This window comes from Protopterus annectens, chromosome 2.part0 (assembly GCF_019279795.1).
Source record: "Protopterus annectens isolate FY-2018-M chromosome 2.part0, PAN1.0, whole genome shotgun sequence".
In the NCBI taxonomy this organism is placed as follows: Eukaryota; Metazoa; Chordata; order Ceratodontiformes; family Protopteridae; genus Protopterus; species Protopterus annectens.
Window position 1 is genome coordinate 1,236,705,334 of NC_056728.1, and position 16,431 is coordinate 1,236,721,764.

The window sequence follows — 16,431 nt, forward strand, 5'->3', positions numbered from 1 at the left end:
CAATAGAAAATTTGTGGGGTGACCTGAAGAGGGCTGTACACAAGAAATGCCCTCACAATCTGACAGATTTGTAATGCTTTTGCAAGGAAGAGTAAGCAAATAGTGCCATGTCAAGATGCGCCATGCTGATAGACTTTTACCCAAGAAGACTGAATGTTGTAATTAAATTAAAAGGTGCTTCAACAAAGTATTAGTTTAAGAGTGTGCACACTTATGCAACCAGCTTATCGTATGTTTTTTTTATTTTTTTATATTTTTCCCCTAACAGATTTGTTTCTTTTTCAATTGAACTGCACAGGTAATTGGTCACATTAAAGGCGGAAAAAGTTTTGAAATGATTTATTGTGGTCTCATTTTTTGGATCACAAAAGCCTGGCATTTTAACAGGGGTGTGTATAATTTTTATATCCACTGTAGTTTTTTAGGAACACCAGACACTACAGAGTATAATTAGGTACAGTGTGTGTGTGTGTGTGTGTGTGTGTGTGTGTGTGTGTGTGTGTGTGTGTGTGTGTGTGTGTGTGTGTGTGTGTGCATACATGTATACTTCATACCTCCATACAGCAGATATCACTGTACCATCATTGCATATAACGAACACCACCACACAGTATAAGTGTACTAGCAGCTGGTTGTGAAGATTCCTTGAGTGGATGGTTGTTCTTCTCCAATGTGGAAACTGTACCTTTTTAGGCATCTCTTGTAATATGCTTACAGTAAGGAACAAATCACATTTTCTGGATCAACATCTACCAGCTTTCTGCTAAATTACCTTGCACCAAGAGAATTCTTAGTGGTTACAGTCGGACTATCTTTCCTTGAAAGAAGAAAATACTCTGAAGGCCTTCTCCTACTTCATGCTGACTTTTTTATTCTAAAACTCAGACACATTTCAAAATGCAAATTATACAGTTAGATATTCAAAATGTTTACTTTTGTTTTTTTTTTGGTTGCTATAAATCCTCTCCCATACACAAACAGGCTATTCAGTTCTCAGGAAGGAGACAGCTTTACAGCTCATTCTTTCTTTCCCAGCATAAGGATTGAAAGGTGGAGGGGTTGCAGTCATCTACTTTTACGGAATGTCTTTTGTTGTTGTTCTTAAGCCTTGACTATTCCAATTGTGTGTACCCCAGTAGAACACACAGAGCTTGACATGCAATGTGCACAGAGAGGATGTCACTCACTTCATTGAGTGCTGTAACCACTCAAGATTCCCTGCTTCCCTTGAACCAAGTGCTCCCAGGTGGTATCCACTCTTTATCTGGATTTCTACCATAGACAATGTGCTCCAGACTTGTGTACTTCACTCTTCCCTGAAGAGAGGTGCGGAGACTTTACCTCATCACCCTTTGCCATCTCCTCTGTAGCTTAAATTTGGGTTATAGTCATGTTTTTACCTCTCTGCACCAACAGAGCTAGCTAAAATGCAGATTACATTTATTTAACATTCATTAACTGAGCATTGGTCAAAAAGTTAAAAATGATTTCGGTTCTAACATGCTTGTCTTCGTACAACATGTGCAGAGTCCATCCCGATGTGGATAAACCTCAGTAAGGTCTTTACTGTGACTACCTTCTAGAAAGAGGTAAACCATACAGCACACATTTCCTATCTCTGATCTGTTTAATATTTAAAAGTACCTACCCCAATATAATACACAGATATCTATATTCAACATGTAACATGAGCTTATTGGTCATAGCATAGGGAATGCCCAACTCATATCCCTCTCCCAGCATTGTGTTAATGTATTACTGTTCACTGGCAGAATACTGAAATCCTCATCTGGTGTGAGGGTTGGAACCTAATTAAGTCCATCAACAACACTTCTGCATCTAGTGATGGGAGTCAGAAATGCATTTGTTGCTGTTGTTAACCATGGCGTACTGCTGTTGACACAAGTACACTAAATGACAGATGTCCTTACTTAAGGACAACATAACTAACAATAAGAGTTCTATACATGAGAGTACACTGCAGTGCAACAGCAGATAAGGGGAATACCTACCAGAGTTTGAGCTACTCCGAGCTATGTACAAGTGCAAACATTTTTGCATAGAAATCTGCAACAATGCAATATTCTGTTCAGCAGTGTAATGCTACTCAAAAACTAAAAGATAGACCATGCAATGTACATTAAGGAGAATTTAACAGTCACAAATATTTATGACATTCATTACAATACACTCCATGTTATCAGTCTCCATTGCAGTGCTGCTATTCATTTGGTATCTCTATTAGAATTAGGTGCACTGCCATGCAATGGGGAGGGATGGCCCATTTCAGCTCATGAGGGTTGTGGCCTTAACCTGCACTTTTGTGTACCATACTATCTAGTTTGCTTAAGTACTGTATGAAGTTATACAAGATGAATGGCTTGTAAATGCCATTTTCACTCATGCCATATTGTTATCAGTCTATACATCATCCCTAATTAGTGCTTATTGTTTTACAGCAAAAAAAAGGAAAGAAATACATAACGGCACCCAGGGGCTCAAGAAGTAGATTATCTGTCTCACTCACCTTTTGGATCTTTATTTCATTTGGTAAGGCAGAATTTTAGATGTGGCACTGCGGTGTGTGAAACAGCACTGGTTTCTCTGTCTCTATGTTGTGGACAACCTACACAGGGGTAACAAGCTGTGGCACTGTTGTTCCCAGTGTATTGTTCAGCTGAGGGCATTTGTGATGGATCAAAGTACATATACTAAATTAAAAGATATTCTATAATTTGAATTTATGCCCATTGTCTCTAGATGTGTATATATTACTAAAATCTCAATGAAAAAGTCAAAAATCATAATGCAAAACACAAAACTGAAAATGGCTTATTCAAACAAAGTTTGCAATATACTCATTATAGAGTGCAACCTGCTCCTTGTTATGAAGAATACAGTAACCACTGGTACCTAGTACAACTTTTGTCTGCTAGCTCAACCTTTTATGCTACTATTTTGGACAAAGAGATAAAGTAAAATTCAAACATCAAACAAAGTCATAAGCAAATGATTGGTAATATGCTGCTGAAGAAAGGGCACTGTATGTCTGAACATTGCACATGCACTTTTGGGGTATGGCCTTATCTAGTGGTTGTGGGCATTACTATGCATGTTATAACTGACAAAGCAGATAGATATAGCTATAGACATAGATGAGATACAGATATATAGATATAGCCATAGATATAAATATCCAAAATAAATCTGGCCATTTCTGGTATCTATTCATACAGTGATGTCCTGTTTCAATTGAATACTCTGTACACATGGTGCTACGGGAGAGGCTGTAAAGGACATATGTGATGATTTCTCCTCACTGTGCAGGCATGCTTGGGCTGTTATTATTCCTTTCCTGTTGTGTACGTGCACAATATGTCACTACCTTGATGGTACCAATGTGACAATGCTGTAGTGCACTGATGGTATAACCTACTGTCTTGATTTGCAGCACCTCAAATCACTGAGCATGCTAGGCAGACAGAAATATGGCATTCTCTGCAATGTAGGTGACACATGACCCTGACATGCTTCCCAGTTTCGGTGCTGTTCATGCACATAACTGTAGATATCAAGAGTGTCCAACAACAAACCAGTTACACATGGGAAACAGTGGTTGATACATTGCTGGTAGTGGGGTTGCCTGTACTACTGTGCAAATACTTTCACTTTCTTACTTTATTTTTCATATAATACCACTCATCAAGGCAACAGCAACATGGTACTGGAGTATAAGGTACCATTAAATCAGCAGCAAGTAATCTGTCTTCTCAATGATGCCATATCAGTATAATAAGGAATCTGCACAGTGGTTGTTAGGACACCTGTGTCTCTGTGTTCAACAATATCAAAATGCAGCTAGTGCATTGTCCAGTCAAGTGGTGAGTCAGGAGAGGAGAATAAAAGACAGATGAGACTAGCTGATGTGCCATCAGATGTCAAATGAGTAGTTCATGTGCTTAATGAGTAAAATGGTGATACCAGGTATCTTCCATCAAGATGGGTAACCTGTACAAGTCCTATGGGCTTTGTCACAGAAAATGTGGCACAATAGGATGAAGCAACATCTATTAGAGCTCTAACAATGTGCTCCTCAGATGCATATATTAACAAGTGATAAACTGTCTATCATGACGCAGCAGATGCAAAGTCAGAATATTACACCATTTTTAATGCTCTGTTGCAGAATGAGATGATTAAACAGAAACAGGATTCACTGATCTATTTGTTGAATAGCCCTTCTTGGAACTCAGACATGCACTTTTACTATTTGCCAGCTGCTTCCCTACATGTCTGGCTCCAATTAACCACAAAATGCAATTCAGAAAACAGTGCTCCAGGATGAGTCCTATTGAATGATTAATACTATGGCAGTAAACTGAGTCTTTATGAATGATTAACGTAATGGTAAGGCACTGTGCCATCATAAGGGATTGCTGAAATGGTATAGCACTGAGGCCAAATGAATGATTAATGCGATGGTACAGCATTGATTTCTCATGAGTCATTAATGGGATGATATGGCAATGAGTTAACATGAATGATTAATATGATGGTAAGCCACTGAGTCCTCACGAATGATTAATACGATGCTATGGCAGTCAGTCCTTACGAATGATTAATGCAATGGCATGGCACTGAGTCCTCATGAATGATTAATGCGATGGTAAGGCACTGTGTCCTCATAAGTAATTAATGCAATAGTATAACACTGAGTCCACATGAATGATTAATGTGATGGTATGGTACTGAATTCTCATGAGTGATTAATGTGATGGTATGACAGCCAGTCCTCATGAATGATTAATGTGATTGTACAGCACTGCGTTCTCATGAACGATTAATGCGATGGCAAAGCAATGTGTCCTCATGAGTGATTATTGCAATGGTATGGCACTGAGTCCACATGAATGATTAATGTGATTGTATGGCATTGAATCCACATGAATAATTAATACTATTGTTTTGAACTGAGTCCTCATAATGATCTCTGAATACAATGCCTCCTTTGGCATGTATCTAACCAAATGCTTGCAACAGTTGGAATGCCCCCAAAGGTTTCTCACCAGGAGAATTTAGGGCATGAATACCTTGTCCTGCACTGATCACCTAAAGGCTCTGTCACTGTATTCAGTCTCCAACAGGCTGCTGAGAGGGTATCTTTGCTTTGCTTGGTTTACAAGGCTTCCTCTGACCCAGTCCTGATGGATTTGTTGCACATGTTCAAAACAAACCACAACAGAAACATTAGATCTAGTGAAATTAACTTTGATTGTGACATAAACAGAATGTCCTGGAGGGACAGATATGTGTCCCGTAGGATCTCCACACTATAGAATTGACTTTCTATCCATGTAAAATAGAGTTCATCCCTGACCCTATTCAAATGAAACCCTGTCAATTGGATGGGAATTGTTAATTTACCCCCAGTCTGGCCCCCATGTCTATTATGGACAAAGGCCATCAATAAGAAAAGTTTATCCTGCCACTTCTCTACAAATTCTTAGTTACCTGCCTACTAACATGCCCCCCATATAGACACCCATGATACTTGGGGACCCAAATGATTTTGGATGTGCAGCTTTGCTTTTAAGGGTCCTAGTGGTTGTTAGCCTAGTAACAACCTATGAGCCTATATACCTATGATTAATGTAATGATAAGGCATGGAGTCCTCATGAATGACAAATGCGATGGTACAGCACAAAGCTTTCATGAATGATTAATGCAATGGTAAGGCACAGTGTCCTCATGAAGGATTATTGCAATGGTATGGCATTGAGTCCTCATGAATGATTAATACAATGGTACAGCACTGCATCCACGTGAATGATCAATGTGATGATATAGCACTGAGTCCACATGAATGGTTAATGTGATGGCATGGCACTGAGTCTTTGTGCATAATTAATGCAATGGTATAACATCGAGTCCTCATGTATGAATAATGTGATGGTATGGCACTGAGTGCACATGAATGAGTAATGTGATGGTATGGCACTGCATCCACATGAATGATTGATGTGATGGTATTGCACTGTGTCCACATGAATGATTAATGCAATGGTATGACCCTGAGTCCTCATGAATGATTAATGTGCTGGTATGGCACTGCATCCACATGAATGACTAATGTGATGGTATGGCACTGAATTCTCATGAGTCATTAATGGGATGATATGGCAATGAGTTAACATGACTGATTAATGTGATAGTATGGCACTGAGCCCTCATGAATGATTAATATGATGGTATGGCACTGAGTCCTCACGAGTGATTAATGTGATGCTATGGCAGTCAGTCCTTATGAATGATTAATACAATGGCACGGCACTGAGTCCTCATGAATGATTAATGCAATGGTAAGGCACTGTGTCCTCATAAGTAATTAATGTGATAGTATAGCACTGTGTCCACATGAATGATTAAAGTGATGGTATGGTACTGAGTCCACATGAATGGTTAATGCAGTGGTATGGCACTGAGTCCACATGAATGATTAATATGATGGTATGGCACTGAGTCCACATGAATGATTAATGTAATGGTATGACACTGAGCCCTCATGCATGAATAATGTGATGATATGGCACTAAGCCTACATGAATGGTTAATGCGATGATATGGCACTAAGTCTACATGAATGGTTAATGCGATGATATGGCACTGCATCCACATGAATGGTCAAAGTGATGGTATGGTACTGAGACCATGTGAATGATTAATGTGATGGTATGGCACTGAGTACTCATGAATGGTTAATGTGATGGTACAGTACTGAGGTCTCATGAATTGTTAATGCAATGGTATGGCACTGAGCCCACATGAATGAATAATGCAATGGTATGACATTGAGTCCTCAAGTATGAAAAATGTGATGATATGGCACTAAGTCCACATGAATGATTCATGCAATAGTATGGCACTGAGTCCTCATGAATGATTAATGTGATGGTATGGCACTGAGTCCACATGAATGATTAATGTGATGGTGCGGCACTGAGTCCACATGAATGATTAATGCTATGAAATGGCATGCTGTGGTATGCCACTATGCTTATCCACAGTTGTCATGATATCACTTTGCTTGATATTGATGTTGCAAAAATGTCAACTAGGAAGTGTGGCCAACAGAAGACTTCAGCGTACAGTCATGAAAGCTGTCTGTATTAGAAATGGAGCAGTGATTGAAAACTCCCATTATTTTCACTTATGTTCACTATAGTTGTACAAAAGCAGCTACAAGAGCAGCAGAATGTGGTTTATGTTATCTGTACCAAACAATATGCATATATATAAGAAGTATCAGTATGTAGCAAAGACCTGCAAGGCTTTTACATCACTATTCCACATGGCCATGTAGGATGCAAAGTATTAATAACAGGCTGCAAGGACAAGTCTTTCCGAGTCTTGATCCTTGTCTGTGTGTAACATTTCTCTGTAATGGCCATGTCTGTGCCACAGAGGGATAAAGCTCTGATGAGTTTCCACAGGGGACCTGAGTTCAAATAGTGGCTTCATTTCACCAAAATTCATGAATGTTTGGCAGAATGTCCCACTTGTCATAAAAGTTATGTAATTTCTGAATTAGTATATACAGAAAAACAAGGCTGTTAAGAGTGCAGTTAGGGTTCACCCCCACAATGTAAACACACTTCTGTTGTGTTTTTAGTTAAAGTCAACATTTTCCTTTGCTGACTTTGCTTTCCTGAAGTTTGTTGGCCAGACTAAACTCAAGCCATTGTCTCATAGTTCAGTGTCTGATGTTCAGGTTTGCAACGGTGCATCATGTGACTTTATAAGATAATACCAGGCTCGCATTACATGAATTCTTATTTTTAGGCAGCTCACCTCAACTGAGGCTCATATAACATGGAAAGTGCACATAGTTCTCATCTATGAATTATGCACAACACTATGATTTTGGCTCTCAGATTTAACCTTGCTCCTAGATTTATGATGTTACTCATAAAATTAGGTCTGTTTATAACCACACAGTTTATTAAATACAAAACACTAAGCCTGTACAAAGATTCACTCCTGCAGATTATATAGGGTCTACCATATAAAGACCTTCTATTGTTAAAATTAAGGAAGTGTTCCTCTTTCTGACCCTCTAATATAATTTTCTAAAAGCAAGTGCTGTGATTTTTAATGCTTGGAGGTTGAGAGTTATGAAGATGCATACTGAATTAGCATATGTATGGTAAGCACTACTTACAATTTTGGTAACATTTTTATTTCATCTTGCTTAAAGAAACAAGAGTTATCATTCTTCTAAATGCTGCAAAAAAGTTGAGCGCTTGCATAAACATATACTCAGCTCATATAAGCCAGCTGCAGTTAACACTGCACTGTAGGTCTTTAATTTACAAACTGAACCTCAGTAAAGGACAAAAACGTGTGCTTCATTTCTGGAAATTATAGTCACAGATGCCTTGTTCAAACTGCAGTACTTAAGATACAGGTTATTTAATCCAAGATACATAATGTAATGATATTTATTTTATTTCATTACTTGAACATCAGCCAGAATGCCAATTATTCTTTTTCTGTAGTCAGGCAGATTGCTTAGCAGTTCCGTTTTAGTTACATTTTACAAACTGCATTATACAGCCTTGCAAATCCATTAGTATAACTGTTGTAGCTGCATGAAAACTGTCCAGAGTACTGCATAATACACCATCCTGAAAAACAAAATCCAAAAAGAGGAAGCAAAACAGAAAAAAGTAAAAAAAAAAAAAAAAAAAACTACAAACATACCTGGAGAACCTTTAGATGCCACTGTGCTTTGAACAGTCATGTTGGTGGTATTCCTTGCTGCAGAGTATGTGCACTATTTTTGTCTCACTTGTGAAAATGGCATCTCCAGTAGATCCCTAAGTCAGCACCTAACCTGCCATTATGACTGGTCATGCTAATTAGTCAAGATTACCAAACTTCATCAGTGGTTCACTGTGTCAGCCCTAAATTCTGACTCTAAGATACTATATTTTCTACTCCCTACCTCTGCCGTTTTCCTTCTCTCTAGCCAATCTATTTCAGCATATTGTTTGGAACCAGACTATAGAATTTCAATGACTATTATGATCTAACAAAAATAACATTTTTTAAACTAGTCTGCTGCTGTTATCAGTCCAAGTATTTTACTAACATGTATACTACTGTACCAGTATTTTAAAGAGAAAATTGACAGTTTGCATTCATACCAAGCAGGATCTACACTTATTATTACTTGATTTCATGAATGTTCCATGTCTATGCATGTTATAATATTATACATATGTCTGAACAAATTACATTATGATTAAAATGTCTGGAAACAGATTTCAACATCACGTGATGAGCTCATGATTTCAACATCACATATGATGGTCTTACACTGTGTATACAAAATATCTTCTAAGTAAGACAATGTTACAGCATGAAATCTCCCAGTCTTTAATAAGATAATATCAGCAGGGGAAAGAGTTGATCTTAATGCTGAGGACATGACTGCTGCAAGTTTTATCCCAGTATCAAGCGCTTTGGTTTAATGCTGAGAACATGCCGGCTACAGGTTTTATCCCAGTATCAAGCACTTCGGTTCATTTCTCATTACTGACACCATGGCAGAGCATGATGGGAATGTTACATTCCTGGGATGTGGTCTTTCAAAGAAAATGTTATGTCCCATCTGTTACAAGCTGACAGTAGCTCATTTGATGTTAAACACCACATGGGGCTTATATGACAAAAATGATTGGCCTTTCTGCATTGTTCTGATCACATTTCCACAGAAAGAAAACATATGAACATTTTTTCAGTGTACTGAGCACATTTCTCTCACAAGCTGTAAATGCCACATTTAGTTCATGCTTGGCAAATGTTTAGAATATAAAACTACAGTAAACCTGATTGCTAAACAAAAATATGCATCATAAACATAACTAATGTCCTAAAAAGTGACATTATCTTTTGTGACATTTCATAGTTACCTATCAGAATGTGTTTGTATGTAAATCTCAAGACACAAGCCTCTTTCTTAAAGAATCAAGGACACTATTTAAATTAATTTGGAATAAAAACACAAACACTTAATAAAAATGGGATTTATTCACAATATAAGGAAGGTTCTAAAATTGATGTCAGAAAATTGCAAATAGACATTTGTCTGAAATTAATGTTTTATGTGGACAGTGCTGCTTAATGGAATAACCCGACATCAGCCCTTCTTGAGAAGAGGCAAGTACTTTTCTTGGGTGAATTTGGAAAAAGTGCTATTTTTGCAACAGGATATTTATACTTGTCTGATTCATGTACTTGTATTAAAACAAAATAAGTGATTCCTCATATTTTAAGAGGGGCAGAACAAAAACGTCTCTGCCAGACGTGAACTGGAATAGTAAAAATCCTGAGATATTTCTAAGAAAGAAACTGTTACTTTTTCAGGTGCACAAACATAGTTGACTTTTTTCCACAACGTAGAGTATTTTGTAGTACAGATAAACATGTAGGAGGTGTGTTTAGTAACTATTTTCAGACGTAATTTCACAGCTATGTTCACTACCAACTAAAATGCCATCCTGATGTTCCAGTGAAGGCATGAATAAACCTTTGTTTTACACTTTCTTGACATAGGATGATGTTTGTCAACTGTGTGAGCATGTTTGCAGCCTTGCACTCACAACTATGCCTACAGTCTAGTATCTTAACCCTATTCAGTAACCTTCTAAGCATTTGTCATAAAATGAAGACTCCCTTCTCCTCTTAAAATACCACATCCTCAAAATAGGTCTTGAAACAAACTTTAGTGTAAAGCCTATCCCCATATTTCAAAAACATGGGAAAAGTTACCACATTTTTCAGACTCTAACATCCCTTACTAAAATGTATTTGGCACAACACGACCCAATGCAAAGATTATGTCTAATGATGTAGTATTTTTATGAGAAGCACTTGCTCTGATCTTGTGGAATCTTTATAGTACTTGTTTTTACCTGTCAACTGATTCACTTCTGTCCTTTAAAATTCATGGCAGAGCTTCAAAAACAGAAGCACTTTCTTATTGTTTGGGATTGCTTCATATATTTGACCTTACATACTTAGTGATAAGTGAGTTTTTATATAGGCATGCTTTACTTATTTACATTAATTAGGTGAAACATTGTTTTCATTCATTTATTTAACTGTCCGTATGACAGCACTCAACTGGGCACAAGACAAAAAGAAAAAAAAAACTTTTACCAGACAGAAGTATCAACCCCCCCCTCTCCACACACATTGTGTGGAAAATGGTCTATTTAATTATACACTATGTCTTTCGGATATGGTGAGAGGCAAGAGCGCATGCAGCCAGGCATACTCATTATACTCTCCTGAGTACCTTGTCTGAATAACTCTCACAAACATGAATCATAGAGACAATAAGAAGTCTATCAAGGCTTGAAAAATGGCTACCAATTGCATCTAAACACAGCTTGCTCAGATATATAATTACCTTTCTATAATTGACGACTCAACATATGAAACCAATGCATACATTCTTTATATGCGTACGAGGTAGCATTGGAAGTGTTGTGTGCATTTATTTATGTAAAATGGAGCAGGAAGGGCAACAGTATGAGAGTGAGTACAAAATGAAACTCCCTGGCTAGACTCTTGGTGAGAGGATGTGCAGAAACTCCACACTGAAAGCATCCTAGCTGAGACTGAAATGCATCCTAGGCCAGTGGAGAACTGTGAAGAAAAGTTAAATTCAGAACTAAAGTGAAATTTAAGGGAAGCAAAAGTGTGCCCAAATCCTGGGTGTTGAGAGTTATTTGCTTATTGTTTTTAACCATACAATGAGTTTCAGTAGCATTATTTTTAAGTAGGGAAAACAAAATCCTCAGATGACACTCGTTCTAACTTGCCTTAATATTTTTTTCACGATTAATCCCTGTTCACACACTTTTGCAACTTCCCTATAACACCATGCAACAATCAAATCCGATGGTCTCAGAAAAAGCATTAAAAATCCCAGGTGGCATGATGACACCCCCCCCCCAAAAAAAAAAAACGTACACCTGTAATTTCTTAAACAAGCCTTACACTGTTACTTCCCCCACCCGTTTTCTTCTCCTGTACATAGTGTTCTGAAGTGTTTCATAAAAGCACAGAATAAAAGCATGAGAGCTTCTGAATGCAAGTATAAATACCTTGTAACAGCAGAGGTAAGACGCAAAGATTTAATGCTAAAAAATATGTCAAGCCTCAAAAAATAATGTTCGCACAATATATATGGAGTTATAGTTACACCTCGATGTTAGAATAAGCAGTGACGACCCTATCAAATCAATACCTAAATTCATGCCAAAAGATTCAAATTACATTTATCTTAAGAGTATACTGAGTTTACAAAGTTTCCGGTCAAGCTGATATCAAGCATATCCGGTGACCATATTTCCCTCATCAAGAAAATACCAAAATTCAACAAACACTTTGTCAGCATGCACTTGTCCTAAATGGCAAAGAGCTGGTCACTGGAATTAAATATTGAGATTTGTTCGGATAGAAAAGCAGGGTCCGCTGAGAAGGGGAGCCACCCGAACAAGGGGGTTAACAAGATTGACAGAACTGCTCAATACACAGAATATATTGATCAAAGATGACCCAGTACTGGATTTTAACCTTCCTGCTTCAGGTATGAGAAGCCTCATATTTCGATGTACAGGCAAGCACCTAGAGCACTAAACTTAACAAATTTACATTATGGACCAATTCATATACAGTTCTGATTCTGAATTCAAACTTACAAAGTTTTAGCACCTGTTAACCACCTATCACACTACTGCACTAAGAACTGGTAACGTTTTTGTTTAAGAAGGATAGCAGGAATGGAGACATGGTCATACTAATGCTCATCTTTATAATAAACCTGTGCGCTGCAATCTGCAGTAGCATTACAATATGCACATGCTTAAATTCCAATAACCAAAACTTAACATGAAACTAGAAACTAAACTACAATAATAAGCGTCACCAAGCATACACCGTTAAAGTTCTGGCGTATAGATAATTTCTGTAGCGGGACATTACCTTTCAAATTAAGACAATTTGCTCTGCATTCAAACAGAAAATGAAAAAAAAGGTATAAGTGAAGCAGTGAAGAATCTGTACCCGAAGTGTATATGGTTATTTTAGCACGTGTGGTATGTTTTTCATTGCATAATTACAATGGGCATGTGTGCCACTAGCAGAAATAGCAGTTACATATAAAAATCTGCAAACACTTAGCCACACCGCTGAAATGAAGGCAGCGTGAAACGTACTCCAAAACAGGACGAAGTATAGAAGCAAATGGGAAGTCGAGAATATTTGGGCAACTGTAGCACTAGGTATTTTTGTTCAACTCCACCATACCTTGTACCTCTTAACCTTAATCCAAATTATAGCAGGATGTCACATTACCAAATACCCCCCCCCCCCTCCACGTTTGACATTGACATTAATTAACACCGGGCTCACATACAAGAGGCTTTAACAGTTAGCTGCAGTGCAACAATTCTAGTAAGTGCATGTAAGTGCAACTTCACTGACAAAAATGTTTATAGATTTTAAGAAGCGAGTATAAAGAGGAAACCCGTTGTTAATATAAATGTATCTAAAATGTCACTGCTGAATGATTTTTTTTCTCATTTCTTGCAATTCAATCTGGGTTGCAGAGTAAAAATATTTATTATAAAAAATGATCAGATGGTTATGTTGACTTTAAAAAAGCTGCGGTGTCCTTCATAAAAACATTTTATTATAGTAGTCACGTGACTGTTAACCTTAATAGCTGGGATTAGAGACTTTTATAGCCTTTATACAATAACTAACACTAGTTCCAGTATTTTGTCAACTTTCCAAAAGAATACTGCCACTGTTTTATATAAAATGATACGATTTGTCGCTGATTATTTGTCTTCGATTTTTGCGGTTAAAGACAAGAGTAATGGTTAAACATATTCACATGCAGCATAAACAAGAAAGACCATGGATATTCACTTATAAATAATTACTCAGACTTACCAATTAATACATCACGAAGACTGCTGGATAAAATGATGAAAGGAGATTCAGCAGAGCTTTCTAAACAGTATGGCTTTGAACATAATTCGCAGCTCCTTGCACCACTGTGGTCAGTGTCTCTTGCAGAAAGCCAGCGTTGCCCGCTGTAATTCAAATGCACAAGTTGATGCCTAGGGGCGTTGCAACACTTCTAATAAACAGTGCCACTGGGGTGAGCCTGCCTTCCCACCTGCGCAGCGCAAGGACAGTGCGGATCTCGCAAGGCTCCTTTTCCAGCAACAAGCCTGACCCCCGCCACTCGGACGATATATATATAAAGGCAGACAGGAGGTAGGGAGACTACAGATAGCCTGCTGGGCAGTCTCTCAGCGACTCAGCATTAATTCTCCACATGTACACAGAACGGGAGCCAGGACTCGGGCGGTGCACTTCATGCAGACGTGGTCCCCGCTCTATTTTTAGGTGGGTACTTTTTTTTCCATCCCACCAGCATTTACGTGTAGGCACCAACGACGAATGTCACTTGTCACCCCAGTAAGTGCACATACCTATTATTAGCCATAAGAGAAAACATACACGCGTTCCTTTAATTTGCTAGGAGAATCCCAGACAGACTGCCCTGGGCTGAGACAGCTGAAAATACAGAGGTGTCAAATGTCAGGAGTGACTAGAAACATCCTGGGCCCAGGAACTATCTTTTGTTACTTTCAGACTGAGTTATAAAACATAGAAGAGAAGCTTGGTTTCTAATCAAAGCCTTTGCGTTTGCAATGCAGTTTCCTTACTACTGTGATTTGATAATACGGTATTAATATAAAGCACACTTATCTGGCTTGCCCTTTCGGGGCAGTAGTCAGGACATGTAGTCAAGATCATTTTAACTATTTAATATTTAAATGGTATATACTGTTTGTTACCCACAAGAAAGTACCAAAAATCACTGTAAACTGTAAAATACAAGCTGTGTGGAACAAGCAACCACCCTCCCCATCAGAATTCCATAATAATTAAACAAACAAATGATCTTCACCTTTTTTGCTCGTTTCTACTCAGGACTACTTAATCTACCATCTATATAGTTGTGATACTGAAAGTGAATAAGGTGCTGAGGGGATGTTGGCAGGAAATGATGTTATTCCTCTCTCCAGTTCTAACTATACAAATATATATATATATATATATATACATACATACATTTACTTATATAACTGGATGGGGGGAGGGGTGACAGCCCAGGGACTGTTTTCTAACACACTGTAGTTGGGTCAGCCCTGCAGGATCCAGGAACCCCTATGTTGCCACAGCCAGATGGCTTGCATATCTACATATACACCCAGTCGTACGGGCTCTGTGCACACTCTCATGCTCCCAAGGAAACTCTTATTCTAATGTGGGAGTATAAAGAAGGGCATAAGTCCCCAAATGAGAACTATCTCTGTCACAAATAAATGTACTTCATGAAATTCTCATTTAAAAACTGAGCAGGCAAAAAAATCAATCTAATAAATCCCCAAGTGTCTACTTAGAATTAACACTCCAGGCATACCTCTCCAGCACTCAGCACAAGAAATCTGGGCAAAGTTAAAATAATGGGGGGGTAGGGTTACCACCTGTCCCACTTTGCGAGGGACAGTCCCTCTTTGGACAGTTGTATCCTGCAAAGAAATAAAAAAAATGGCAAATGTCCTGAGATTTTAGGACAAACATATTTCCTATAGTTTATGCAATAGTTGCATAAAACAGTTATTCTGTATCTGAAGCACCTAAATATTTTAAGAAACGGACTAAGCAACTAAAATGCTACAAGAATAAGCTTTTAATTGGTCAAAAAACTGAAGTTCTGTCCTTTGTACTGGCCGTGGGTATGTTTTGTCCTGCAAAAACTGATGCTTGTACCAAAAATGTCGCACTTTGGGCATTTAAAAAGGTGGCAACCCTGGGGGGGGGGGGGGGGGCAAAAATAGGCACACATTTTAAATATTATTGGTACAAACTTAAAAAAGTTGCTAGAATAAAAGTTCTAACTGCACGCATTTCCTGAAGGATTGAAGTTTGAAAGTTAAATGTCTTCCATTATTTAGTGAATTTAGTCCTCACTGATTTGCCAGAAAACCACACATTTTATGAGGACCAGACCAAAATATGTGCCAAAAAATCTGGACATTGAAGAGCTATGCCTTTAGGTTCCAGACAAGTCCAACCACGGAGGGGGGGGGTCAGTGTTACTTACGTATTAGGTGATATGCCATGGGCAATGGGATTCAGCATTACTTAATTATTAGGTGGTATGCCATGGGCAATAACCCAGGTTACAACTCCTACCACAGGTCTCATCCTTCCATCTCCAAACTGTGGAACAATTGGGTGAATATGGAAGTGACGGTGGAACACTTACAGCT

General features: G+C 38.1%; 1 protein-coding gene across 2 annotated transcripts in view; it reads right to left on the bottom strand.

Moving 5' to 3' along the window:
* Nucleotides 1-14,629, bottom strand: part of CORIN (corin, serine peptidase) — a 1,415,152-nt gene extending 1,400,523 nt beyond the window's left edge. For both annotated transcript variants that reach the window (XM_044061411.1, XM_044061410.1), the window contains exon 1: nt 14,033-14,629. The gene's annotated coding sequence lies outside the window, so the exon portion shown is untranslated. The remainder of the gene's footprint in view (nt 1-14,032) is intronic.
* Between the last annotated feature and the right edge of the window lie 1,802 nt (nt 14,630-16,431).